We start from the raw sequence: 27,150 nt of genomic DNA on the forward strand, positions 1-27,150 counted from the left end.
AACAGGCCATCTCGGCTCTTCTAATCCATGCCGACGCTTACACTCACCTAGTCCCACTGGCCCGCACTCAGCCCATAACCCTCCATTCCTTTCCTGTCCATATACCTATCCAATTTTACTTTAAATGACAAAATCTTAGAGATAGGATCTATGGGCATTTAAAGAATCATGGTCTGATCAGGGACAGTCAGCATGGCTTTGTGAAGGGCAGATCGTGCCTAACAAGCCTGATAGAGTTCTTTGAGGAGGTGACCAGGCATATAGATGAGGGTAGTGCAGTGGATGTGATCTACATGGATTTTAGTAAGGCATTTGACGAGGTTCCACACGGTAGGCTTATTCAGAAAGTCAGAAGGCATGGGATCCAGGGAAGTTTGGCCAGGTGGATTCAGAATTGGCTTGCTTGCAGAAGGCAGAAGGTCATGGTGGAGGGAATACATTCAGATTGGAGGGTTGTGACTAGTGGTGTCCCACAAGGATCTGTTCTGGGACCTCTACTTTTTGTGATTTTTATTAACGACCTTGATGTGGGGGTAGAAGGGTAGGTTGGCAAGTTTGCAGAGGACACAAAGGTTGGTGGTGTTGTAGATAGTGTAGAGGATTGTCGAAGATTGCAGAGAGACATTGATAGGATGCAGAAGTGGGCTGAGAAGTGGCAGATGGAGTTCAACCCAGAGAAGTGTGAGGTGGTACACTTTGGAAGGACAAACTCCAAGGCAGAGTATAAAGTAAGTGGCAGGATACTTGGTAGTGTGGAGGAGCAGAGGGATCTGGGGGTACATGTCCACAGATCCCTGAAAGTTGCCTCACAGGTAGATAGGGTAGTTAAGAAAGCTTATGGGGTGTTAGCTTTCATAAGTTGAGGGATAGAGTTTAAGAGACGCGATGTTTCTTAGGTTCAATTGTTAGGTATTAATATTGAAGTAGTAAAATGGATTCGACAGTGGCTGGATGGGCGATGCCAGAGAGTAGTGGTGAATAACTGCTTGTCAGGTTGAGGACCGGTGATTAGTGGTGTGCCTAGGGATCTGTACTGGGTCCAACGTTGTTTGTCAAATACATTAATGATCTGGATGATGGGGTGGTAAATTGGATTAGTAAGTATGCAGATGATACTAAGGTAGGTGGCATTGTGGATAATGAAGTAGGTTTTCAAAGTTTACAGAGAGATTTAGGCCAGTTAGAAGAGTGGGCTGAGTGATGGCAGATGGAGTTTAATGCCGACAAGTGTGAGGTGATACATTTTGGTAGGAATAATCCAAATAGGATATACATGGTAAATGGTAGGACATTGAAGAATGCAGTAGAACAGAGTGATCTAGGAATAATGGTGCATAGTTCCCTGAAGGTGGAATCTCATGTGGATAGGATGGTGAAGAAAGCTTTTGGTATGCTGGCCTTTTTAAATCAGAGCATCGAGTATAGGAGTTGGGATGTAATGTTAAAATTGTACAAGACATTGGTAAGGCCGAATTTGGAGTATTGTGTACAGTTCTGGTCACCGAATTATAGGAAAGATGTCAACAAAATAGAGAGAGTACAGAGAAGATTAACTAGAATGTTACCTGGGTTTCAGCACCTAAGTTACAGGGAAAGATTGAACAAGTTAGTTCTTTATTCTTTGGCGCGTAGAAGGTTGAGGGGGGATTTGATAGAGGTATTTATAATTATGAGGGGGATAGATAGAGTTGACATGGATAGGCTTTTTCCATTGAGAGTAGGGGAGATTCAAACAAGAGAACATGAGTTGAGACTTAGGGGGCAAAAGTTTAAGGGTAACATGAGGGGGAATTTCTTTACTCAGAGAGTGGTAGCTGTGTGGAATGAGCTTCCAGTAGAAGTTGTAGAGGCAGGTTCGATATTGTCATTTAAAGCAAAATTGTATATATATATATGGACGGGAAGGAATGGAGGGTTATGGGCTACGTGCGGGTCAGTGGGATTAGGTGAGGTTAAGTGTTCGGCACGGACTAGAAGGGCCGAGATGGCCTGTTTCCGTGCTGTAATTGTTATATGGTTATATGTAACGATGCAGCTCTATACAACTCTGGTTAGGCCACACTTGGAGTACTGTGTCCAGTTCTGGTCGCCTCAATATAGGAAGGATGTGGAAGCATTGGAAAGGGTACAGAGGAGATTTACCAGGGTGCTGTCAGGTTTAGAGAGTATGCATTATGATCAGAGATTAAGGGAGCTAGGGCTTTACTCTTTGGAGAGAAGGAGGATGAGAGGAGACATGATAGAGGTGTACAAGATATTAAGAGGAATAGACAGAGTGGACAGCCAGCGCCTCTTCCCCAGGGCACCACTGCTCAGTACAAGAGGACATGGCTTTAAGGTAAGGGGAGGGAAGTTCAAGGGGGAAATTAGAGGAAGGTTTTTCACTCAGAAAGTGGTTGGTGCGTGGAATGCACTGCCTGAGTCAGTGGTGGAGGAAGATACCCTAGTGAAGTTTAAGAGATTACTAGACAGGTATATGGAGGAATTTAAGGTTATATGGGAGGCAGGGTTTGAGGGTCGGCACAACATTGTGGGCCGAAGGGCCTGTCATGTGCTGTACTATTCTATGTTCTATGTTCATATAGGCAGTTTTGTCTGATAACCTGACCAAAGGTACTTAAATACTATTGATAACCCATTGGTGAAATGGACTCTTAAAATATGGAAAACTATTATAAAAGAATATAACCTAAAGGGAGATATTGCAATTCTTAAATGGTGTGCATATGACTCGGATTTTAAGCTGAATAAACTGGATGCTAGATTTAAGGACTGGACAGCTAAAGCAATAACAGTTCTTTGCAATATAATGGAAGAAGGAACACTGTTCAGTTTTGAAATGCTTAAAGAGAAACACTTAGTAGAAAAACAAGACTTTTATCAATATTTACAGATGTGACAATATGTTAATAGGATGGTTAAAAATGTAACCAAGGCAAGTACATGTTTGATAGAGCTATTTAGAAAAGCATATAATTCAGATAACAGTAGTAGAATCATTTCAAGAGTGTATAAGGGTTTGTCAAATCTTAAAACACATTCGTCTTCATACATTAAAAAAAGATGGGAGAAGGAAGGAGGGATAATTATATCTGAGGAAGAATGGACAACAATATGGAGGTATCAATGGAAGTGTACCAGTTCACAGAAATGGAGGGAGTTTGGATGGAAAAATTTGAAAAGATATTTTATTACACCCTCTCAGAAATCCCATTATGATAGTAACCTCCCTGTTTGCTGGAGAAATTGTGGAAATCAAAATGCAAACCATTATCATATTTTCTGGGAATGTGCTGTTATCAAAGACTGTTGGAGTGGGATACACAATGCCATCTTTAAAGACATTTAAAGACATCTTTAAATGTGAAATACCTTTTTAGAAAGTAAGACCATATATTTTGGGTATATACCTCAAGAATGGTTGTAAAGAGATAAATATTTAATGAATATACTGCTGGAGGCTGGTAAAAAGACTCTTACTAGGAAATGGTTATCACAGGAGAGCTCAACCTTAAATGCTCCCAAATACCAGACAGTGATGCAGCCTGTCAGAAAGCTCTGCATGGTACATCTATAGCATTTTTTGAGTGTTTTAGCTAACATACAAAATCTCCTCAAACTCCTAATGAAATTTAGATGCTGTCTTGCCTTTGATATGTTGGGACCAGTGGTTACCTAGGTGACAGTACGGATGGTTTTGGTCAAAAGCTGAATCATTCTATTGAAATGAAAAGAAGGCAGCATATCAGAAATGGAAAATTTAAATCATAACTAATACTTCCCAGCTTTGAATGTAAAGAGAGTTGTTGGCTGTTAACGACACTTTTAACATTCGTATACTTTTTTGTGTCATAAGACAATAATGTGAGGTAATTGCTTACACAATTAACAACAGTTTGCCACAGTGATTGGTGTATTTATCATCTATATTAAAGATGTGGATGAGAATGTGGTGAACTGGATAAACAAATTTGCAGATGATGCCAAGATGGGGGTGTAGTGGACACTGAACAAGACTATCAAAGCTTGAAGGGGTATCTGGACTAGCTGGAAAAATGGTCAGAAAAATGGCAGATGAAATTTAATGCAGACAAGTGTAAGATGTTGGGAGGACAAACAAGGATAGGACTTGCACAGTAAGGGGTAGGGCACTGAGGTGTGCAGTAGAACAAAGGGATCTGGGAATGCAGATTCATAATTCCCTGAAAGTGGTGGTGCAGGTCATTAGGGTTGTAATGAAAATTTTTGGCATATTGGCCTTCATAAGTCAAAATATTGAGTATAAGAGTTGGGATGTTATGTTGAATTTGAAAAAGCTGGTGCTGAGACCTAATTTGGAGTTTTGCAACCTACAGGACAAATATCCATTAAATTGAAAGAATACAGAGAACATTTACAGGGATGTTGCCGGGACTTTACAAGGAGGCTGGCTCACAAATAGAGAAATCTTGTAGACAGTGCGAAAGGGAGAATAGACAGGTGATAGAGAATGGACGCGCTCAAACTGAAGGTTTGAGATGTGTCTATTTTAATGCAAGGAGTGTTGTGAACAAAGCAGATGAGCTGAGAGTGTGGATCAGTCCTTGGAGATATGATTTGGTGGCCATTACAGAGACTTGGATGGCTCAGGGACAGAATTGGTTACTTCAAGTGCTGGGTTTTAGATGTTTCAGAAAGGACAAGGAGGGAGTCAAAAGAGGTGGGGGCGTGGCACAGTTGATCAGAGATAGTGTCACGGCTGCAGAAAAGGTGGACGCCATGGAGGGATTGTCTACGGAGTCTCTGCAGGTGAAGGTTAGGAATAGGAAGGGGTCAATAACTTTACTGGGTGTTTTTTATAGGCCACCCAATAGTAACAGGGATATTGAGGAGCAGATAGGGAAACAGATCCTGGAAAGGTGTAATAATAATAGAGTTGGCGTGATGGGAGATTTTAATTTCCCAAATATCGATTGGCATCTCCCTAGAACAAGGGGTTTATATGGGGTGGAGTTTGTTAGATGTGTTCAGGAAGGTTTCTTGACACTATATGTAGATAAGCCTACAAGAGGAGAGGCTGTACTTGATTTGGTATTGGGAAATGAACCTGGTGAGGTGTCAGATCTCCCAGTGGGAGAGCATTTTGGAGATAGTGATCATTATTCTATCTCCTTTACAATAGCATTGGAGAGAGATACAAACAGATAAGTTGGAAAAGCATTTAATTGAAGCAAGGGGAATTATGAGGCTATCAGGCAGGAAATTGGAGGCTTAAATTGGAAACAGATGTTCTCAGGGAAGAGTACAGAAGAAATGTCACAAATGTTCAGGGGATATTCGTGTGGAGTTCTATATAGGTACATTCCAATGAGACAGGGAAGTTATGGTAGGGTACAGGAACCGTGGTGTATAAAGGCTGTAATAAATCTAGTCAAGAAGAAAAGGAAAGCTTACAAAAGGTTCAGAGAGCTAGGTAATGTTAGAGATCTAGAGGATTATAAGGCTAATAGGAAGGAGCTTAAGAAGGAAATTAGGACAGCCAGAAGGGGCCATGAGAAGGCCTTGGCGGGCAGGATTAAGGAAAACCCCAAGGCATTCTACAAGTATGTGAAGAGCAAGAGGATAAGACGTGAAAGAATAGGACCTATCAAGTGTGACAGTGGGCAAGTGTGTATGAAACTGGAGGAAATAGCAGAGGTACTTACTTAATACTTTACTTCGATATTCACAATGGAAAAGGGCCTTAGTGATTATAGTGATGACTTCCAGCAGACGGAAAAGCTTGAACATATAGATATCAAGAAATAGGATGTGCTGGAGCTTTTGGAAAGCATCAAGTTGGATAAGTCGCCAGGACCAAATGAGATGTACCTCAGGCTACTGTGGGAAGTGAGGGAGAAGATTGCTGAGCCTCTGGGGATAATCTTTGAATCATCAACGGGGACAGGAGAGGTTCCGGAGGATTGGAGGGTTGCGGATGTTGCTCCTTTATTCAAGAAAGGGAGTAGAGATAGCCCAGGAAATTATAGACCAGTGAGTCTTACTTCAGTGGTTGGTAAGTTGATGGAGAAGATCCTGAGAGGCAGGAGTTATGAATATTTGGAGTGGTATGATATGATTAGGAGTAGTCAGCATGGCTTTGTCAAAGGCAGGTCATGCCTTACGAGCCTGATTGAATTTTTTGAGGATGTGACTAAACACATTGATGAATGTAGAGCAGTAGATGTAGTGTATATGGATTTCAGCAAGGCATTTGATAAGGTACCCTATGCAAGGCTTATTGAGAAAGTAAAGAGGCATGGGATCCAAGGGGACATTGCTTTGTGGATCCAGATCTGGCTTGCCCACAGAAGGCAAAGACTGGTTGTAGATGGGTCATATTCTGCATGGAGTTCGGTCACCAGTGGAGTGCCTCAGGGATCTGTTCTGGGACCCTTACTCTTTGTGATTTTTATAAATGACCTGGATGAGGACGTGGAGGGATGGGTTAGTAAATTTGCTGATGACACAAAGGTTGGAGGTGTTGTGGATAGTGTAGAGGGCTGTCAGAGGTTACAGTGGGACATTGATAGGATGCAAAACTGGGCTGAGAAGTGGCAGATGGAGTTCAACCCAGATAAGTGTGAAGTGGTTCATTTTGGTAGGTCAAATATGATGGCAGAATATAGTATTAATGGTAAGACTCTTGGCAGTGTGGAGGATCAGGGGGATCTTGGGGTCCAAATCCATAGGACGCTCAAAGCATCTGCACAGGTTGACTCTGTGGTTAAGGCATATGGTGTATTGGCCTTCATTAATCATGGAAATGACCTTAGGAGCCGAGAGGTAATGTTGCAGCTATATAGGACCCTGGTCACACCCACCCCATTCCCTGTGGTGTAAGAGTGTAAGAGAAGATCTGAGAGAAGTATACAAAATTATGAGTAGAAGTAGTGCGAATGATTGCACAGTTTTCCCTCTGAGGATGGTTGAGATTACAACTAAAGATCATAGGTTAAGGTGAAATATTTAAGGGGAACCTAAGGGGGAACTTCTTCACTCAGAGGGTGGTGAGAATGCGGAATGAGCTGTCAGTGGAAGTGGCAGATGCAGTCTGTGGTGGGAAAGCTGTTGGAAAAGATTCTTAGAGATAGGATCAATGGGCGTTTAGAGAATCATGGTCTGATCAGGGACAATCAGCATGGCTTTGTGAAGGGCAGATCATGTCTAACAAGCCTGATAAAGTTCTTTGAGGAGGTGACTAGGCATGTAGATGAGGGTAGTTGTATCCAGAGATAATGGCCACGTGACAGACGCACTGCCACCTGGCTGGTCGGAGGACACACCACACACTAATCAACATTTGGTCCCTCCTAACTAATCAATGCACACCTAAATTATTGGTCACCTTAATTGGATTATCTCGCCCAGCCCCATACTATAAAAGGTGAGACATGTGCCTAGCTCCCTCTCTCTTACAGACCACCTCATTGAAGGTAAGTGCATTGATTTATGTTTGGGAAGGTTTATCGTTTGTCCTGGTAAGGGAGCCGCAGCTATCCAGGGTCAAGGGGGATAGCTGTCGTAGTGCTTTTCCCTTGTTCTTTGTATGTGTAACTGTACCCTGTCCCCAAACCGCTTTCTGTGTATTGTACAGCCGAACCGACCTTCCCCACACGTGTTAACCCTAAGCGTTTAGAATATAACATATAACAATCACAGCACGGAAACAGGCCATCTCGGCCCTCCTAGTCCGTGCCGAACTCTTAATCTCACCTAGTCCCACCTACCCACACTCAGCCCATAACCCTCCACTCCTTTCCTGTCCATATACCTATCCAATTTTACCTTAAATGACACAACTGAACTGGCCTCTACTACTTCTACAGGAAGCTCATTCCACACAGCTATCACTCTCTGAGTAAAGAAATACCTCCTCGTGTTTCCCTTAAACTTTTGCCCCCTAACTCTCAAATCATGTCCTCTTGTTTGAATCTCCCCTACTCTCAATGGAAACAGCCTATTCACGTCAACTCTATCTATCCCTCTCAAAATTTTAAATACCTCGATCAAATCCCCCCTCAACCTTCTACGCTCCAATGAATAGAGACCTAACTTGTTCAACCTTTCTCTGTAACTTAAGTGCTGAAACCCAGGTAACATCCTAGTAAATCGTCTCTGCACTCTCTCTAATTTATTGATATCTTTCCTATAATTCGGTGACCAGAACTGTACACAATATTCCAAATTTGGCCTTACCAATGCCTTGTACAATTTTAACATTACATCCCAACTTCTGTACTCAATGCTCTGATTTATAAAGGCCAGCATTCCAAAAGCCTTCTTCACCACCCTATCTACATGAGACTCCACCTTCAGGGAACTATGCACTGTTATTCCTAGATCTCTCTGTTCCACTGCATTCCTCAATGCCCTACCATTTACCCTGTATGTTCTATTTGGATTATTCCTGCCAAAATGTAGAACCTCACACTTCTCAGCATTAAACTCCATCTGCCAACGTTCAGCCCATTCTTCTAACCAGCATAAATCTCCCTGCAAGCTTTGAAAACCCACCTCATTATCCACAACACCTCCTACCTTAGTATCATCAGCATACTTACTAATCCAATTTACCACCCCATCATCCAGATGGTTTATGTATATTACAAACAACATTGGGCCCAAAACAGATCCCTGAGGCACCCCGCTAGTCACCGGCCTCCATCCCGATAAACAATTATCCACCACTACTCTCTGGCATCTCCCATCTAGCCACTGTTGAATCCATTTTATTACTCCAGCATTAATACCTAACGACTGAACCTTCTTAACTAACCTTCCATGTGGAACTTTGTCAAAGGCCTTGCTGAAGTCCATATAGACTACATCCACTGCCTTACCCTCATCAACATTCCTCGTAACTTCTTCAAAAAATTCAATAAGGTTTGTCAAACATGACCTTCCATGCACAAATCCATGCTGGCTACTCCTAATCAGATCCTGTCTATCCAGATAATTATAAATACTATCTCTAAGAATACTTTCCATTAATTTACCCACCACTGATGTCAAACTGACAGGTCTATAATTGCTAGGCTTACTTCTAGAACCCTTTTTAAACAATGGAACCACATGAGCAATACGCCAATCCTTCGGCACAATCCCCGTTTCTAATGACATCTGAAAGATCTCCATCAGAGCTCCTGCTATCTCTACACAAACTTCCCTCAAGGTTCTGGGGAATATCCTGTCAGGACCTGGAGATTTATCCACTTTTAAATTTCTTAAAAGCGCCAGTACTTCCACCTCTTTAATTGTCATAGGTTCCATAACTTCCTTACTTGTTTCCCCACACCTTACACAATTCAATATCCTTCTCCTTAGTGAATACCGAAGAGAAGAAATCGTTCAAAATCTCTCCCATCTCCCTCGGCTCCACACATAGCTGACCACCCTGATTCTCTAAGGGACCAATATTGTAGTTGCTTGTGTTGACCCGACTTCCCCTTGTAAATAAATTCCTTATTATTAAAACTGTGTGTGTCCAGGCCTCTACTGTTGAGACTCAAAGAACCAGTTATTTTCCATCACAACAATAGTGCAGTGGATGTGATCTACATGGATTTTAGTAAGGCATTTGACAAGGTTCCACACAGTAGGCTTATTCAAAATGTCAGAAGGCATGGGGTCCAGGGAAATGTGGCCAGGTGGATTCAGAATTGGCTTGCCTGCAGAAAGCAGAGGGTCGTGGAGGAGGGAGTACATTTGGATTGGAGGGTTGTGACTAGTGGTGTCCCAGTAGAATTGGTTCTGGGACCTCTACTTCTTGTGATTTTTATTAACAACCTGGATGTCGGGATAGAAAGGTGGGTTGGCAAGTTTGCAGACGACACAAAGGTTGGTGGTGTTGTGGATAGTGTGGAGGATTGTCAAAGATTGCAGAAAGACATTGATAGGATGCAGAAGCGGGCTGAGAAGTGGCAGATGGAGTTCAACCCAGAGAAGTGTGAGGTGGTACACTTTGGAAGGACAAACTCCAAGGCAGAGTATAAAGTAAGTGGCAGGATACTTGGTAGTGTGGAGGAGCAGGGAGATCTGGGGGTACATGTCCACAGATCCCTGAAAGTTGCCTCACAGGTAGATAGGGTAGTTAAGAAAACTTATGGGGTGTTAGCTTTCATAAGTCGAGGGATAGAATTTTAAGAGTTGTGAGGTAATGATGCAACTCTATAAAACTCTGGTTAGGCCACACTTGGAGTACTGTGTCCATTTCTGGTCGCTTCACTATAGGAAGGATGTGGAAGCATTGGAAAGGGTACAGAGGAGATTTACCAGGATGCTGTCTGGTTTAAAGAGTATGCATTATGATCAGAGATTAAGGGAGCTAGGGCTTTACTCTTTGGAGAGAAGGAGGATGAGAGGAGACATGATAGATAGATAGATACTTTATTCATCCCCATGGGGAAATTCAACTTTTTTCCAATGTCCCATACACTTGTTGTAGCAAAACTAATTACATACAATACTTAACTCAGTAAAAAATATGATATGCATCTAAATCACTATCTCAAAAAGCATTAATAATAGCTTTTAAAAAGTTCTTAAGTCCTGGCGGTTGAATTGTAAAGCCTAATGGCATTGGGGAGTATTGACCTCTTCATCCTGTCTGAGGAGCGTTGCATCGATAGTAACCTGTCGCTGAAACTGCTTCTCTGTCTCTGGATGGTGCTATGTAGAGGATGTTCAGAGTTATCCATAATTGACCGTAGCCTACTCAGCGCCCTTCGCTCAGCTACCGATGTTAAACTCTCCAGTACTTTGCCCACGACAGAGCCCGCCTTCCTTACCAGCTTATTAAGACGTGAGGCGTCCCTCTTCTTAATGCTTCCTCCCCAACACGCCACCACAAAGAAGAGGGCGCTCTCCACAACTGACCTATAGAACATCTTCAGCATCTCACTACAGACATTGAATGACGCCAACCTTCTTAGGAAGTACAGTCGACTCTGTGCCTTCCTGCACAAGGCATCTGTGTTGGCAGTCCAGTCTAGCTTCTCGTCTAACTGTACTCCCAGATACATGTAGGTCTTAACCTGCTCCACACATTCTCCATTAATGATCACTGGCTCCATATGAGGCCTAGATCTCCTAAAGTCCACCACCATCTCCTTGGTCTTGGTGATATTGAAACGCAGGTAGTTTGAGTTGCACCATATCACAAAGTCCTGTATCAGTTTCCTATACTCCTCCTCCTGTCCATTCCTGACACACCCCACTATGGCCGTGTCATCAGCGAACTTCTGCACATGGCAGGACTCCGAGTTATATTGGAAGTCTGATGTGTACAGGGTGAACAGGACCGGAGAGAGTACGGTTCCCTGCGGTGCCCCTGTGCTGCTGACCACCGTGTCAGACCTACAGATATATATATATATATATATATCTTGTATAGATATCTTGTATAGAGGTATACAAGATATTAAGAGGAATAGACAGAGTGGACAGCCAGCACCTCTTCCCCAGGGCACCACTGCTCAATACAAGAGGACATGGCTTTAAGGTAAGGGGTGGGAAGTTCAAGGGGGATATTAGAGGAAGGTTTTTTAGTCAGAGAGTGATTGGTGCGTGGAATGCACTGCTTGAGTAGATGGAGGCAGATACACTAGAGAAATTTTAGAGACTACTAGACACTACTAGGAATTTAAGGTTGGGGGTTATATGGGAGGCAGGGTTTAAGGGTCAGCACAACATTGTGGGCCGAAGGGCCTGTACTGTGCTGTACTATTCTATGTTTTATGTTCTATTCTGATGTGTTTATGATACAGATCTGCAAATCTGCTTAAAATTTAAGAATTTAATGCTTAAGAAGCGAGGCAAACGGGCAGGGGTCCGTGCCAGGCTAAAAGCAAACCCTAGCCGGCCGGCTCTCCCGTCCATTCTGCTCTCCAATGTCTGCTCCCTGGACAATAAAATGGACTACATCCGACTCCAACGTAATACTCGGCGGGAGTACAGAGTTTGCTCCGCGTCTGTCTTCACAGAGACATGGCTCACTGATGGGATTTCGGACGCTGCCATCCAGCTAGACGGGCTAGCTTTGTTTCGTTCGGACAGAGATGCAGCTGTCTCCGGTAAGGGCCGCGGTGGCGGTGTCTGTGTTTATATCGACACGGAATGGTGTAAGAACTCTGTGCTGGTTTCCAGACACTGCTCATCGTTAGTGGAGTTTGTGGCAGTTCGATACAGACCATTTTATTTGCCACGGGAATTCACCTCTGTTCTTATATTCGGTGCCTACATTCCCCCCAGCGCTACTGCTAAGGAGGCGCTCTGTGAACTGTATGGGGCTATTAGCGAACTGCAGAACGCACACCCTGATGGTCTGTTTATTGTCGCCGATGATTTTAACCACGCGAACCTTAAGTCAGTGCTCCCCAAATTCCATCAGTATGTGGACTTTGCAACGAGGGGGAGAACGCATTGGACCTGGTTTACACAAACATCCCTGACGCTTACCGGGTGAGCCCCGCCCCCACCTCGGAGACCACATCTCTGTTATGCTAATCCCAGCATACAAGCTGCTCGTCGGGCGCTCCAGACCAGTTCAGAAGCAGGTGAAAACCTGGCCAGCAGGAGCCATCTCTACTCTTCAAGACTGCTTTGAGCACACTGACTGGCACATGTTCAGGGAGGCTGCAACCGATGGCGACTCTACCAACTTAGAGGAGTACACAGCATCAGTGACCAGCTACATCAGCAATTGCATTGATGATGCTACTCTGTCCAAGACCATCACTATACGTGCCAACCAGAAGCCATGGATGACCGCAGAGGTTCGTGCGCTGCTGAGGTCCCGCGACTCAGCCTTCAGAGCAGGCGACAAGGCAGCTTTAACAACAGCGAGGGCCAAACTGTCCCGAGCCATCAGAGGGGCAAAGCGTGCACACGCCCAGCTAATCCACAGTTACTTCCAGGACAGCGGCGACATGCGGCGCATGTGGAAGGGCATCCAGGACATCACCAATTACAAGACAACATCACCTGACTGTGCAGGTGATGCCTCCCTCCCAAATGCGCTGAATGACTTCTACGCCCGGTTTGAGGCGGAAAATGAGGTGGCGGCGAGGAAGTCCACCCCTCCTACGAATGATCAGCTGCTGTGTCTCTCCGTGGCCGACGTGAGAAGAACCCTGTGCAGGGTCGACCCACGGAAGGCTGCTGGACCAGACAACATCCCTAGTAGAGTGCTCAGAGGATGTGCAGACCAGCTAGCAGATGTTCTCACTGACATCTTCAACATCTCCCTGAGCAGCGCCACCATTCCAACGTGCTTCAAGGCCGCCACCATCGTCCCCGTGCCGAAGGAGTCTTCAGTGTCCTGCCTAAATGACTACCGTCCCATTGCTCTCACATCCATCATCATGAAGTGTTTTGAGAGACGCGTCATGAGGCATATCAAGACCCTGCTGCCCCCCTCACTGGACCCCCTGCAGTTCGCATACTGTCCCAACCGCTCAACAGATAACATCATTGCCACCACCCTCCACCTGGCCCTAACCCACCTGGACAAAAAAGACACATACCTTCGGATGCTGTTCATAGACTTCAATTCAGCATTCGACACAATCATCCCTCAGAAACTGATTGGAAAGCTGAGCCTACTGGGCCTGAACACCTCCCTCTGCAACTGGATCCTAGACTTCCTGACTGGGAGACCTCAGTCAGTCCGGATCGGGAGCAGCATCTCCAACACCATCACACTGAACACGGGGGCTCCCCAGGGTTGCGTGCTCAGTCCACTGCTGTTCACTCTGCTGACCCACGACTGTGCTGCAACACACAGCTCGAAATACATCATCAAGTTCGCCGATGACACGACCGTGGTGGGTCTCATCAGCAAGAATGACGAGTCAGCTTACAGAGAGGAAGTGCAGCGGCTAATGGACTGGTGCAGAGCCAACAACCTGTCTCTTAAAGTGAACAAAACAAAAGAGATGGTTGTTGACTTCAGGAGGGCACGGAGCGACCACTCCCTGCTGAACATCAACACCTCCTCGGTAGAGATCGTAAAGAGCACCAAATTTCTTGGTGTTCACCTGATGGAGAATCTCACCTGGTCCCTCAACACCAGCTCCATAGCAAAGAATGCCCAGCAGCATCTTTACTTTTTGCAAAGGCTGAGGAAAGTCCATCTCCCCCCCCCCCCCCCCCATCCTCATGACATTCTACAGGGGTTGTATTGAGAGCGTCCTGAGCAACTGCATCACTGCCTGGTTCGGAAATTGCACCATCTCGGATCGCAAGACCCTGCAGCGGATGGTGAGGTCAGCTGAGAAGATCATCGGGGTCTCTCTTCCCGCCATCACGGACATTTACACTACATGCTGCATTCGTAAAGGAAACAGCATTATGAAGGACCCCATGCACCCCTCATACCATCTCCCTCCTGCCATTTGGGAAAAGGCTCTGAAGCATTCGGGCTCTCACGACCAGACTATGTAACAGTTTCTTCCCCCAAGTTATCAGACTCCTCAATACCCGAAGCCTGGACTGACACCTTGCCCTACTGGCCTGTTTATTATTTATTGTAATGCCGGTACTGTTTTTGTGCCCTTTATGCAGTCCAGTGTAGGTCTGTAGTCTAGTATAGCTTTCTCTGTGTTTTTTTATTACGTAGTTCAGTCTAGTTTTTGTACTGTGTCATGTGAGCCATGGTCCTGAAAAAACGTCGTCTCATTTTTACTATGCACTGTATCAGCAGTTATGGTCGAAATGACAATAAAAGTTGACTTGACTTGACTTGACGACTTGAAACGGCCGCAGGGACACTGAGGAGCAGATATACAGACAGATTCTGGAAAACTGCAAGACCAACAGGGTTGACTGTGGGTGGCCACAGGCTCTCCAACATAGACTGGGGAATCCTTAGGGAAAAATGTTTAGCTGATACAGAATGTGTCAGGTGTCCAAGAGGGCTCCTGAAAGAGGTGTGGATAGTCCAATTAGAGGGGAGGCTACAGGAGTTTGTATTGGAGTATGGCCCAGGCAAGTGAGTGACCCTTCAGTGGGTGAACACTTGGGAAAAAGTGATCACAAGCTTTAAGATAGCTATGGATGGACCTCAGAGTAAAGTATTAAACTGTGTCCCTGATTTGGGAAAGAGGTAGTGTTAGATATCTGGAAAAACATTGAAATGGATAAGTCCGCAGGGCCTGAGGGATATACATGAGGTCACTGAGAGATAAGAGACGAAATTGCTGGCACTTTGACCAAGATCTTTGTATCTTTGCTACCTGCAGATGTGGTGCTGGCGGTCTGGTGAGCAGCTAATGTTACTGAAGAGGGAAAGTAAGAATAATCTTGGAAACTATAGATGGGTGAGTCTCACACCACAAGAGGGGGTGAGAGATCTCTTGGCCAGTGGTGTAGTCACTGATACTGTCAGTGTCAGATACTCCCTTTCCCTAGTTACAGTGTCTTGTGGCCATAAATGAAAGCTGACTCCAGGACATACTGCAGAATCCAATCTGCTGCAGTTTGCTTAAGTTTTATTGAGACACAAGTTAAATATTTGAAGGATTTTCTTCACAAATTATTTGTTTGTATTCCTGTGTTTATACAGGCTTCTGATGTTGGGTATTGTGTCATGGCCAGCCTTTATGACTCCTCGCTAATTATATTTGAGAAGGAGATAGTGATCTGCTCAAGTGCCTTTGTTAATGGGGCTCTCACTCACAGCTCCTCCCTTTCCCACATGTCTGTACTCACCCCTCCCCTCCCCAGACAGAACAGAGACAAAGATTCCCCAGTCCTAATCTTTCACCCACACCACCCTCTGAATCCAGCACGTCACCTTCACCAGGTCCTGCTAACTCCAATGTCGTCCCACCACCACTCATATCTTTCTCTCTCTGCACCTTTCTGCTTTCTGCAGGGTACCCTCCCTCTGGTCAATCATATATTCATTTACCCCTCCCCTTCCCCGGGCACCCACCCCACTCCCTTATCCCTTCATCACTCCCCTCATCACCATCCAGGGTCCTAAATATCTATCCAGCTTTGGCAGAGAATCAGCTGAACCTTCTCCAACCTCCTGTCCAACATCTGGTGCTGTGATGTGGCCTCCTCTGCATTGGTGAGAGCAGGTGCTGTTCTGAGGAACACTTGTACTCAGTCTGCAGCAGATATCCTGAGCTTCCTGCTGCAGGATATGTCCAATCCTCCTACCATTCCCACACTGGTGGGTCCATCTCCAGAAATCTCCACTGCTCAGGTGAGGTTAAATGCTGGCTCGAATGACACCTCAGCAGTGAACAAAGTCAAAGTGAAAGTAAATTAGTTATCAAAGTACATATAGTATATGTCATCAAAACAACCCTGAGATTCATTTTCCTGCAAGCATTCACAGGAAATTAAAGAGAAACAATAGAACTTATGAAAAGTTAATACGTAAGGTTCAGAGAGCTAGGTAATGTTAGAGATCTAGAAGATTATAAGGGTAACAGGAAGGAGCTTAAGAAGGAAATTAGGAGAGCCAGAAGGGGCCATGAGAAGGGCTTGGTGGGCAGGATTAAGGAAAACCCCAAGGCATTCTACAAGTATGTGAAGAGCAAGAGGATAAGACATGAAAGAATAGGACCTATCAAGTGTGACAGTGGGAAAGTGTGTATGGAACCAGAGGAAATAGCAGAGGTACTTAATAAATACTTCACTTCAGTATTCACTATGGAAAAGGATCTTAGTGATTGTAGTGCTGACTTGCAGTAGAATGAAAAGTTTGAGCAAGTAGATATTAAGAAAGAGGATGTGCTGGAGCTTTTGGAAAGCATCAAGTTGGATAAGTCACCAGGACCAGATGAGATGTACCCCAGGCTACTGTGGGGGTGAGGGAGGAGATTGCTGAGCCTCTGGCGATGATCTTTGAATCATCAATGGGAACGGGAGAGGTTCCGGAGGATTGGAGAGCTGCGGATGTTGTTCCCTTATTCAAGAAAGGGAGTAGAGATAGCCCAGGAAATTATAGACCAGTGAGTCTTACTTCAGTGGTTGGTAACTTGATGGAGAAGATCCTGAGAGGCAGGAGTTATGAATATTTGGAGAGGTATAATATGATTATGAATAGTCAGCATGGCTTTGTCAAGGGCAGGTCATGCCTTACGAGCCTGATTGAATTTTTTTGAGGATGTGACTAAATAGAATGATGAAGGAAGAGCAGTAGATGTAGTGTATATGGATTTCAGCAAGGCATTTGATAAGGTACTCCATGCAAGACTTATTGAGAAAGTAAGGAGGCATGGGATCCAAGGGGACCTTGCTTTATTCCAGAACTGGCTTGCCCACAGAAGGCAAAGAGTGGTTGTAGACAAGTCATATAGACAAGCCTGTACACATCAGACTTCCAATATAACTCGGAGTCCTGCCATGTGCAGAAGTTTGCTGATGACACGGCCATAGTGGGGTGTGTCAGGAATGGACAGGAGGAGGAGTATAGGAAACTGATACAGGACTTTGTGATATGGTGCAACTCAAACTACCTGCGTTTCAATATCACCAAGACCAAGGAGATGGTGGTGGACTTTAGGAGATCTAGGCCTCATATGGAGCCAGTGATCATTAATGGAGAATGTGTGGAGCAGGTTAAGACCTACAAGTATCTGGGAGTACAGTTAGACGAGAAGCTAGACTGGACTGCCAACACAGATGCCTTGTGCAGGAAGGCACAGAGTCGACTGTACTTCCTTAGAAGGTTGGCGTCATTCAATGTCTGTAGTGAGATGCTGAAGATGTTCTATAGGTCAGTTGTGGAGAGCGCCCTCTTCTTTGTGGTGGCGTGTTGGGGAGGAAGCATTAAGAAGAGGGACCCCTCACATCTTAATAAGCTGGTAAGGAAGGCGGGCTCTGTTGTGGGCAAAGTAATGGAGAGTTTAACATCGGTAGCTGAGCGAAGGGCGCTGAGTAGGCTACGGTCAATTATGGAAAACCCTGAACATCCTCTACATAGCACCATCCAGAGACAGAGGAGCAGTTTCAGCGACAGGTTACTATCGATGCAATGCTCCTCAGACAGGATGAAGAGGTCAATACTCCCCAATGCCATTAGGCTTTACAATTCAACCGCCAGGACTTAAGAACTTTTTTAAAGCTATTATTAATGCTTTTTGAGATAGTGATTTAGATGCATATCATATTTTTACTGAGTTAAGTATTGTATGTAATTAGTTTTGCTACAACAAGTGTATGGGACATTGGAAAAAAGGTTGAATTTCCCCATGGGGATGAATAAAATATCTATCTATCTATCTATATTCTGCATGGAGGCCGGTGACCAGTGGTGTGACTCAGGGATCTGTTCTGGGACCCTTACTCTTTGTGATTTTTATAAATGACCTGGATGAGGAAGTGGAGGGATGGGTTAGTAAGTTTGCTGATGACACAAAGGTTGGAGGTGTTGTGGGTAGTGTGGAGGGCTGTCAGAGGTTACAGTGGGACATTGATAGGATGCAAAACTGGGCTGAGAAGTGGCAGATGGAGTTCAACCCAGATAAGTGTGAAGTGGTTCATTTTGGTAGGTCAAATATGATGGCAGAATATAGTATTAATGGTAAGACTCTTGGCAGTGTGGAGGATCAGAGGGATCTTGGGGTCTGAGTCCATAGGACGCTCAAAGCATCTGCACAGGTTGACTCTGTGGTTAAGAAGGTGTATGGTGTATTGGCCTTCATCAATCATGGAATTGAATTTAGGAGCCGAGAGGTAATGTTGCGGCTATATAGGACCCTGGTCAGACCCCACTTGGAGTACTGTGCTCAGTTCTGGTCGCCTCAGTACAGGAAGGATGTGGAAGCCATAGAAAGAGTGCAGAGGAGATTTACAAGGATGTTGCCTGGATTGGGGAGCATGCCATATGAGAATAGGTTGAGTGAACTCGGCCTTTTCTCCTTGGAGCGATGGAGGATGAGTGGTGACCTGATAGAGGTGTATAAGATAATGAGAGGCATTGATTGTGTGGATAGTCAGAGGCTTTTTCAGGGCTGAAATAGGTAACATGAGGGGCCATAGTTTTAAGGTGCTTGGAAGTAGGTACAGAGGGGATGTCAGAGCAAACTTTTTCAGACAGAGTGGTGGGCACATGGAATGTACTGCCAGCGATGTTGTAGAGGAGGATACAATAGGGTCTTTTAAGAGACTCTTAGATAAGTACATGGAGCTTGGAAAAGTTGAGGCCATGAAGTAGGGAAATTTTAGGCAGTTTCTAGAGTAGGTCATATGGTAGGCACAACATTGTGGACCAAAGGGCCTGTGATGTATTGCAGATTTCTATGTTCTATGTTTCTATGAGAGTCATTGAAAGTGAGTTTATACAGGAGCCTGATGGCTGAAGGGTAATAACTGTTCCTGAACCTGATGGTACTGACACTGAGTTTCCAACTTCAGGTCACCCACTCCCCTGTTATTCCTTTCCCATTCCCACCTAGGTTTGAATGTAGGGAATGACAAGCCAATGATTGAATACAAATGCAGACAGAACAGAGTGTTAATTTGTAATGCAGAGGCACAAATGAAAAGGGCGAAGAATGCAGTACTGAAGGTGCTCTATTTAAATGTATGCAGCATTTGGAATAAGTGGATGAACTCATGGCACAATTACAAATTGGTTAGTATGACATTGTGGGAATCACTGTGTCGTAGCTCAAAGAAAGTCATAGATGGGAGCCTAACGTTAAAGGATAATACTTTGTATCGAAAGGACAGGCAGGTAGGCATAGGCGGTGGTATAGATTTGTTAGTAAGAGATAGAATTACATCTTTAGAAAGAGGTGACACAGGGTCAGAGAATGTTAAATCTTTGTGAGTGGAGTTAAGAAATTGCAACAGTAAAAAAAGCTTTTATGGCAATCATATATAGGCCTCCAAATAGTATCCAAGATCTGGGGTTGAGATCGCAAAGGGATCTGGAAAAGGTATGTGATAAGGGTAGTGTCACAATTGCAAGGGGAGGGGTCTTTAATGTGTAAGGGGATTGGTGTAGGATCGCAAGAGAGGGAATTTGTTGAATGCCTTCAAGATGGATTTTAGGAGCAATTTGTGCTTGAGCCTACTTGAGGAAAGGCAATCTTAGATTGGGTGTTGTGTGGTAACCCAGATCTTATGAGGGAGCTTAATGAAAAGAAACCCTTAGGAGACCGTGGACATAATATGATTGAAGTCATACTGCAATTTGAGAGGGAGAAGCATAAGTCACATGTGTCAGTATCACAATGGAATAAAGTGAGTTAAAGAGGCATGAGAGAGGAACTTGCCCAGGTAGATTGGAGGAGGATACTGGCAGGGATGATGACAGGGCAGAGATGGCTGAAGTTTGTGGGAATAGTTTACAAGGCACAGGATCGATATTTCCCACAGAGGAAGAAGTTCTCAATGGCAGGGGTAGGCAACCATGGCTAACAATGGAAGTTAAGGACTACATAAAAGCCAAGGAAAGGACATCTAAGGTAGCAAAAGTGAGTGGGAAGTTGGATGATTGGGAAGCTTTTAAAATCCAACAAAAGGCAACTAAAAGAGCTATAATAAGGGAAAAGATGAAATATGAAGGCAGACTAGCCAATAATATAAAGCAGGATTTTTTCCAGTTATAATGTTTTTCTAGTTATATAAAAACTAAAAGGGAGGTGAGAGATGATATTGGACCACTGGTAAATGATGTTGCTGAGGTAGTAATGGGGTCAAAGAAATGGCAGATGAACTTGCGTCTGTCTTCGTTGTGGAAGATACTAGCAGAGTGTCAGAGGTCCAGAGTGTCAGGGAGCAGTAGTGAGTGCCATTGCTATTACAAAGGAAAAAGTGTAAGGCAAACTCAAAGATCTGAAGGTGGATAAGTCACCTGGACCAGATGAACTACATCCCAGAATCCTAAGAGAGGCTGCTGAAGAGGTAATAGATGCATTGGTCATGATCTTTCAAGAATCACTTGATTCCGGCATGGTCCCAGAGGGCTGGAAGATTGCAAATGTCACTCCAATGTTAAAGAAGGGAGAAAGGCAAAAGAAAGGAAACTTTAGGCCAGTTAGTCTGACTTCAGTGGTTGGGAAAGTGTTGGAATCGATTATTAAGGATGGAGTCTCTCAGTGGGAGAGCATTTTGGAGAAAGTTATCAGGATTCTATCTCCTTTACCATTTACTGATTCTATCTCCATTGGAGAGGAGTAGGAACAGACAAGTTAGGAAAGCATTTAATTGGAGTAAGGGGAAACGTGAAGCTATCAGGCAGGAACTTGGAAGCATAAATTGGGAACAGATGTTCTCAGGGAAATGTACGGCAGAAATGTGGCAAATGTTCAGGGGATATTTGTGTGGTGTTCTGCATAGGTATGTTCCAAAGAGACAGTGAAAGGATGGTAGGGTACAGGAACCGTCGTGTACAAAGGCTGTTGAAAATCTAGTCAAGAAGAAAAGCTTACGAAAGGTTCAAAAAACTAGGTAATGATAGAGATCTAGAAGATTATAAGGCTAGCAGGAGGGAGTTTAAGAATGAAATTAGGAGAGTTAGGAGGGGCCATGAGAAGGCCTTGGTGAGCAGGATTAAGGAAAATCCCAAGGCATTCTACAAGTATCTGAAGAGCAAGAGGATAAGACGTGAGAGAATCGAACCAATCAAGTGTGACTGGAAAAGTGTGTGTGGAACAGAAGGTGATAGCAGTGGTACTTAATGAATACTTTGCTTCAGTATTCAGTGGAATAGGATCTTGGCAATTGTAAAGATAACTTACAGTGGATTGAAAAGCTTAAGCATATAGACATTAAGAAAGAGGATGTGCTGGAGCTTTTGAAATGCATCAAGTTGGATAAGTCTCCAGGACTGGATGAGATGTACTGTAGGAGGTGAGGGAGGAGATTGTTAAGGATCTGACGATGATCTTTGAATCATCAATGGGGACGGGAGAGGTTCCGGAGGATTGGAGGGTTGCGGATGTTGTTCCTTTATTCAAGGAAGGGATTAAAGATAGCCCAGGAAATTATTGACCAGCGAGTCTTACTTCAGTGGTTGGTAAGTTGATGGAAAAGATCCTGAGAGGCAGGATTTATGAACATTTGGAGAGGCATAATATGATTAGGAATAATCAGCATGGTTTTGTCAAAGGCAGGTCATACCTTACGAGCCTGATTGAATTTTTTTGAGGATGTAACTAAACACATTGATGGAGGTAGAGCAGTAGATGTAGTGTATATGGATTTCAGCAAGGCATTTGATAAAGTACCCTATGCAAGGCTTATTGAGAAAGTAAGGAGGCATGGGATCCAAGGAAACCTTGCTATGTGGATCCAGAATTGGCTTGCCCACAGAAGGCAAAGAGTGGTTGTAGATGGATCATATTCTGCATGGAGGTCGGTGACCAGTGTTGTGCCGCAGAGATCTGTTCTGGGACCCCTACTCTTTGTGATTTTTATAAATGACCTGGATGAGGAAGTGGCGGAATGGGTTAGTAAATTTGCTGCTGACACAAAGGTTGGGGGTGTTGTGGGTAGTGTGGAGGACTGTCAGAGGTTACAGTGGGACATTGATAGGATGCAAAACTGGGCTGAGAAGTGGCAGATGGAGTTCAACCCAGATAAGTGTGAAGTGGTTCATTTTGGTAGGTCAAATATGATGGCAGAATGTAGTACTAATGGTAAGTCTCTTGGCAGTGTTTAGGATCAGAGGGATTTTGGGGTCTGAGTCCATAGGACACTCAAAGGGGCTACGCATGTTGATGCATGCTCAGTTCTGGTCGCCTCACTACAGGAAGGACATGGAATCTCTAGAAAGGGTGCTGAGGAGATTTACAAGGATGTTGCCTGAATTGGGGAGCATGCCTTACGAGAATAAGTTAAGTGAACTTGGCCTTTTCTCCTTGAAGTGACGGAGGATGAGAGGTGACCTGATAGAGGTGTATAAGTTGATGCTTCTCTTTGAATTGTCACCTCGTCATGGTGGAGAAGCTTGTGTGGTCCTGAGATCCGGAGAGTGATGCCGTCTGGAGCTATGTTTATGGTAGGGTCACCCATGGCGGTGAGGTCGAGGGTGAGGTCCCTGACAAAGAACAATCCAACCAAGACCTCAACAGTGGCACAGACAGATTAAGTTACTTCGAACTCAGCAGCTGTGAAGGCGGATGAAGTCTGCAACAAATCCATCAGCTCCAATCGTTGTGGTTTCCATGCCTTTGGAATCAGTTGGTTGATTTGTGAAGTATTGTGTGCTTCTTGGAGTGCAACTTCAAGTACACGTTAAACAAATACATGCACAGGTGTCTTCGCTCTGTGAGAGATCAACGGAATGAAGACCATCATCATCGACCTCGAGGGATAGCCACAACGATGATAAGTTGATGAGAGGCATTGATCGTGTGAATAGTCAGAGGCTTTTTCCCAGGGTTGAAATGGCTAACATGAGAGGGCACAGTTTTAAGGTGCTTGGAAGTAGGTACAAAAGGGATGTCGGGGTAAGTTTTTTACTCAGAGAGTGGTGAGTGTGTGGAATGGGCTGCCGGTGACAGTGATGGAGTTGGATACGATAGGGTATTTTCAGAAACTCCTGGATAGGTACATGGAGCTTAGAAAAATAGAGGGCTATGGGTAACCTTAGGTAATTTCTAAGTACATGTTCGGCACAGCATTGTGGGCCAAGGTGCCTGCATTGTGCTGTAGGTTTTTTCTATGTTTCTGTGTTTTGAGGTAACATAGTCAGCATGGTTTCTGTAAAGGGAAATCTTGTCTGACAAATCTGTTAGAGTTCTTGGAGGAAGTAACAAGCAGGGTGGACAAAGGAGAGGCAGTGGATGTCACTTACTTTGATTTTCAGAAGGCATTTGATAAGGTGCCGTGTGTGAGGCTGCTTAACAAGATAAAATCCTATGGTGTTACAGGAAAGATACTGGCATGGACAGAGGAATGGCTGACAGGCAGGAGGCAGTGAGTGGGAATAAAGAGGGTCTTTTCTGGTTGGCTGCCAGTGACTAGTAGTGTTCCTCAGGGACCAGTACTTTTCACATGGTTTGTCAATTACTTAGTAATGGAATTGATGGCATTCTGACAAAGTTTGCAGATGATATGAAGATAGGTGGAGGGGTAGGTAGTGCTGAGGAAGCAATGTGATTGCAGCAAGACTTAGACAAATTAGAGGAATGCACAAAAAGTGGCACTTGGAATACAGTGCTGGGAAATATATGATAATGCATTTTGGTAAAAGGAACAATAGTCGGACTATTATTTAAATAGGGAGAAGTTACAAACATCAGGAGTCTTAGGAGTCCTCCTGCAAGACTCCCAGAAGGTTAATCCACAGGGTGAGTCTGTGGTAAAGAAGGCAAATACAATGTTATTACTTATTTTAACAGAAATAAAAGGCTGAAAATTGGAACTAGATGGGAGAATAGTTTAGCTCATGGTGGAGTGGCGGAGCAGACTTGATGGGCCAAATGGTCTACCTCTGCTCCTTTGTCTTGTGATATGTGCTCAGTCCCTGCAGCAATTTGTGTGTGTTACATACCGATTTGCCTGAGTTTCCTATCTCCTCTCCTCTTCATACTTTCCATCCCCCTTCCCCTCCATACCCTCCACCTCTGCCCTTCCCCTTTTTGTATCTTCTATCCTTCTCTTACCCTCCTCATACCTTCCATCCCCTTCTCCCTTTGTATCCTCCAACCCTCCCTCCCCCTCTTCGTACCCTCCACCCCACCCTTCTCCAGTTCCATCTCACCTCTTTATACCTCTGTTTTCCCTCTATGTTCTTGGTGTTAATGCAGGGGCTCGAGTTGAAACGTGAATCATCCTTTGCCTTCACAGAAGCTGCTCGACCTGCAGAGCGGTGTGTTTCTGCTGCTGGGGTTGATTTGTCTTCATGAGCTGCTTTTACTCTGCTGGAGGGAGTGCTACCTCAGCTGTAGTGACAGAGTGTCCGCATTTACCCCAGTGGAGACAAAATAATCACAATCTGTTTCCATGGTAGGACAGTATACCACTCAGAGGGGTACCTGAAGGTGGTGGTGTTCTTATGTACTCTACCAGCTTCCTCTCCTTTCTGGGGATTTGGGAGGTTCTGCAGAGTAATCAGGGCAATTTACTGCTGCGTTTTATAGCTGGTGGTCATAGCAGCCAGTGTTTATCATACAGCACAGGCCTACCTGCCATTAAAGTCTGATATGCAGAAAGATGCCAGAAAAGGGCCAGTAACATCCGGAAGGTCCCCCTCTCCCCTGCCCCACCCTGCTCATGGACTCCCGTCAAAGAGGATGCTATGTAGCATCCACACCAGACCACCAGACTCAAAAGCAGTTACTTCCCCCAAGCAGTAAAGCTGATTAACATCTCCACCATCTAACCCACTCCTTCACACCCCAACCACTACCACTTTATCATTTCCTGTCAGTCACCTTATGTACAGACACTCCTGTGCCTAGCGTCACTTTATGGGCATGCAATCAATCTATGTATATACCGTAAGCTATCTTATGGACTTGTATTCACTGTAATTTTTTATTATTGTGTTTCTTATCTTATTGTGAAGGCTGGTCCTTTATTCAAGGTTCAAGATACAAAATGTTTAATGTCATTTCCAATACAAATGTGTAAAGGAGAATTAAATAATTGTTACTCCTAAACTGATGCAGCACAAAAAAAAACAATAAGATAAAGGGCACCATTAACCATGGGCCTCTAACCAGAATAAGTCCCACTGACTATTAACCTCTGTCTTCTGTGGTTATGAATTCAACCAACCAATTCACTATTGATCCCATGCATGCTAATCTTCTGATGAGCTTCCCATGAGGGACTCTGTCAACACTTTACTAAAATCCGTTATAGACGACATCCATAGCTCTACCTTCATCAATCACCCTTAGAACATATAACATAGAAAACCTACAGCATGATACAGGCACTTTGGCCAACAAAGTTGTGCCAAACACGTCCCTACCTTAGAAATTATTAAGCTTACCCATAGCCCTCTATTTTTCTAAGCTCCATGTAGCTATCTAAAAGCCTCTTAAAAGACCCTATCGTATCCACCTCCACCACTGTCGCTGGCAGCCCATTCCATGTACTCACCGCACTCTGAGTAAAAAAAACTTACCCCTGATATCTCCCCTGTACCTACTCCCCAGCACCTTAAACCTGTGTCCTCTTGTGGCAACCATTTCAGCCCTGAGAAAAAGCCTCTGACTATCCACATGATCAATGCCTCTCATCATTTTGTACACCTCTATCAGGTCATCGCTCATCCTCCATCGCTCCAAGGAGAAAAGGCCAAGTTCACTCAATCTATTCTCATAAGGCATGCTCCCCAATCCAGGTAACATCCTTGTAAATCTCCTCTGCACCCTTTCTATGGTTTCCACATCCTTCCTGTAGTGAGCCGACTAGAACTGAGCACAGAACTCCAAGTGGGGTCTGACCAGGGTCCTACATGGCAGCAACATTACCTCTCGGCTCCTAAATTCAATTCCACGATTGATGAAGGCCAATACACTATACGCCTTCTTAACCATAGAGTCAACCTGAGCAGCTGCTTTGAGTGTCCTATGGACTTGGACCCCAAGATCCCTCTGATCCTCCACACTGCCAAGAGTCTTACCATTAATACTATATTCTGCCATCATATTTGACCTACCAAAATGAACCACTTCACACTTATCTGGGTTGAACTCCATCTGCCACTTCTCATCCCAGTTTTGCATCCTATCAATGTCCCGCTGTAACCTCTGACAGCCCTCCACAATATCCACAACACTTCCAACCTTTGTGTCATCAGCAAACTTACTAACCCATCCCTCCACTTCCTCATCCAGGTCATTTATAAAAATCACAAAGAGTAAGGGTCCCAGAACAGATCCCTGAGTCACACCACTGGTCACCGGCCTCCATGCAGAATATGACCCGTCTACAACCACTCTTTGCCTTCTGTGGGCAAGCCAGTTCTGGATCCACAAAGCAATGTCCCCTTGGATCCCATGCCTCCTTACTTTCTCAATACGCCTTGCATGGAGAACCTTATCAAATGCCTTGCTGAAATCCATATACACGACATCTACTGCTCTTCCTTCATCAATGTGTTTAGTCACATCCTCAAAAAATTCAATCAGGTTCGTAAGGCACGACCTGCCCTTGACAAAGCCATGCTGACTATTCTTAATCATATTATACCTCTCCAAA

Source organism: Hemitrygon akajei, chromosome 10 (assembly GCF_048418815.1).
Source record: "Hemitrygon akajei chromosome 10, sHemAka1.3, whole genome shotgun sequence".
In the NCBI taxonomy this organism is placed as follows: Eukaryota; Metazoa; Chordata; class Chondrichthyes; order Myliobatiformes; family Dasyatidae; genus Hemitrygon; species Hemitrygon akajei.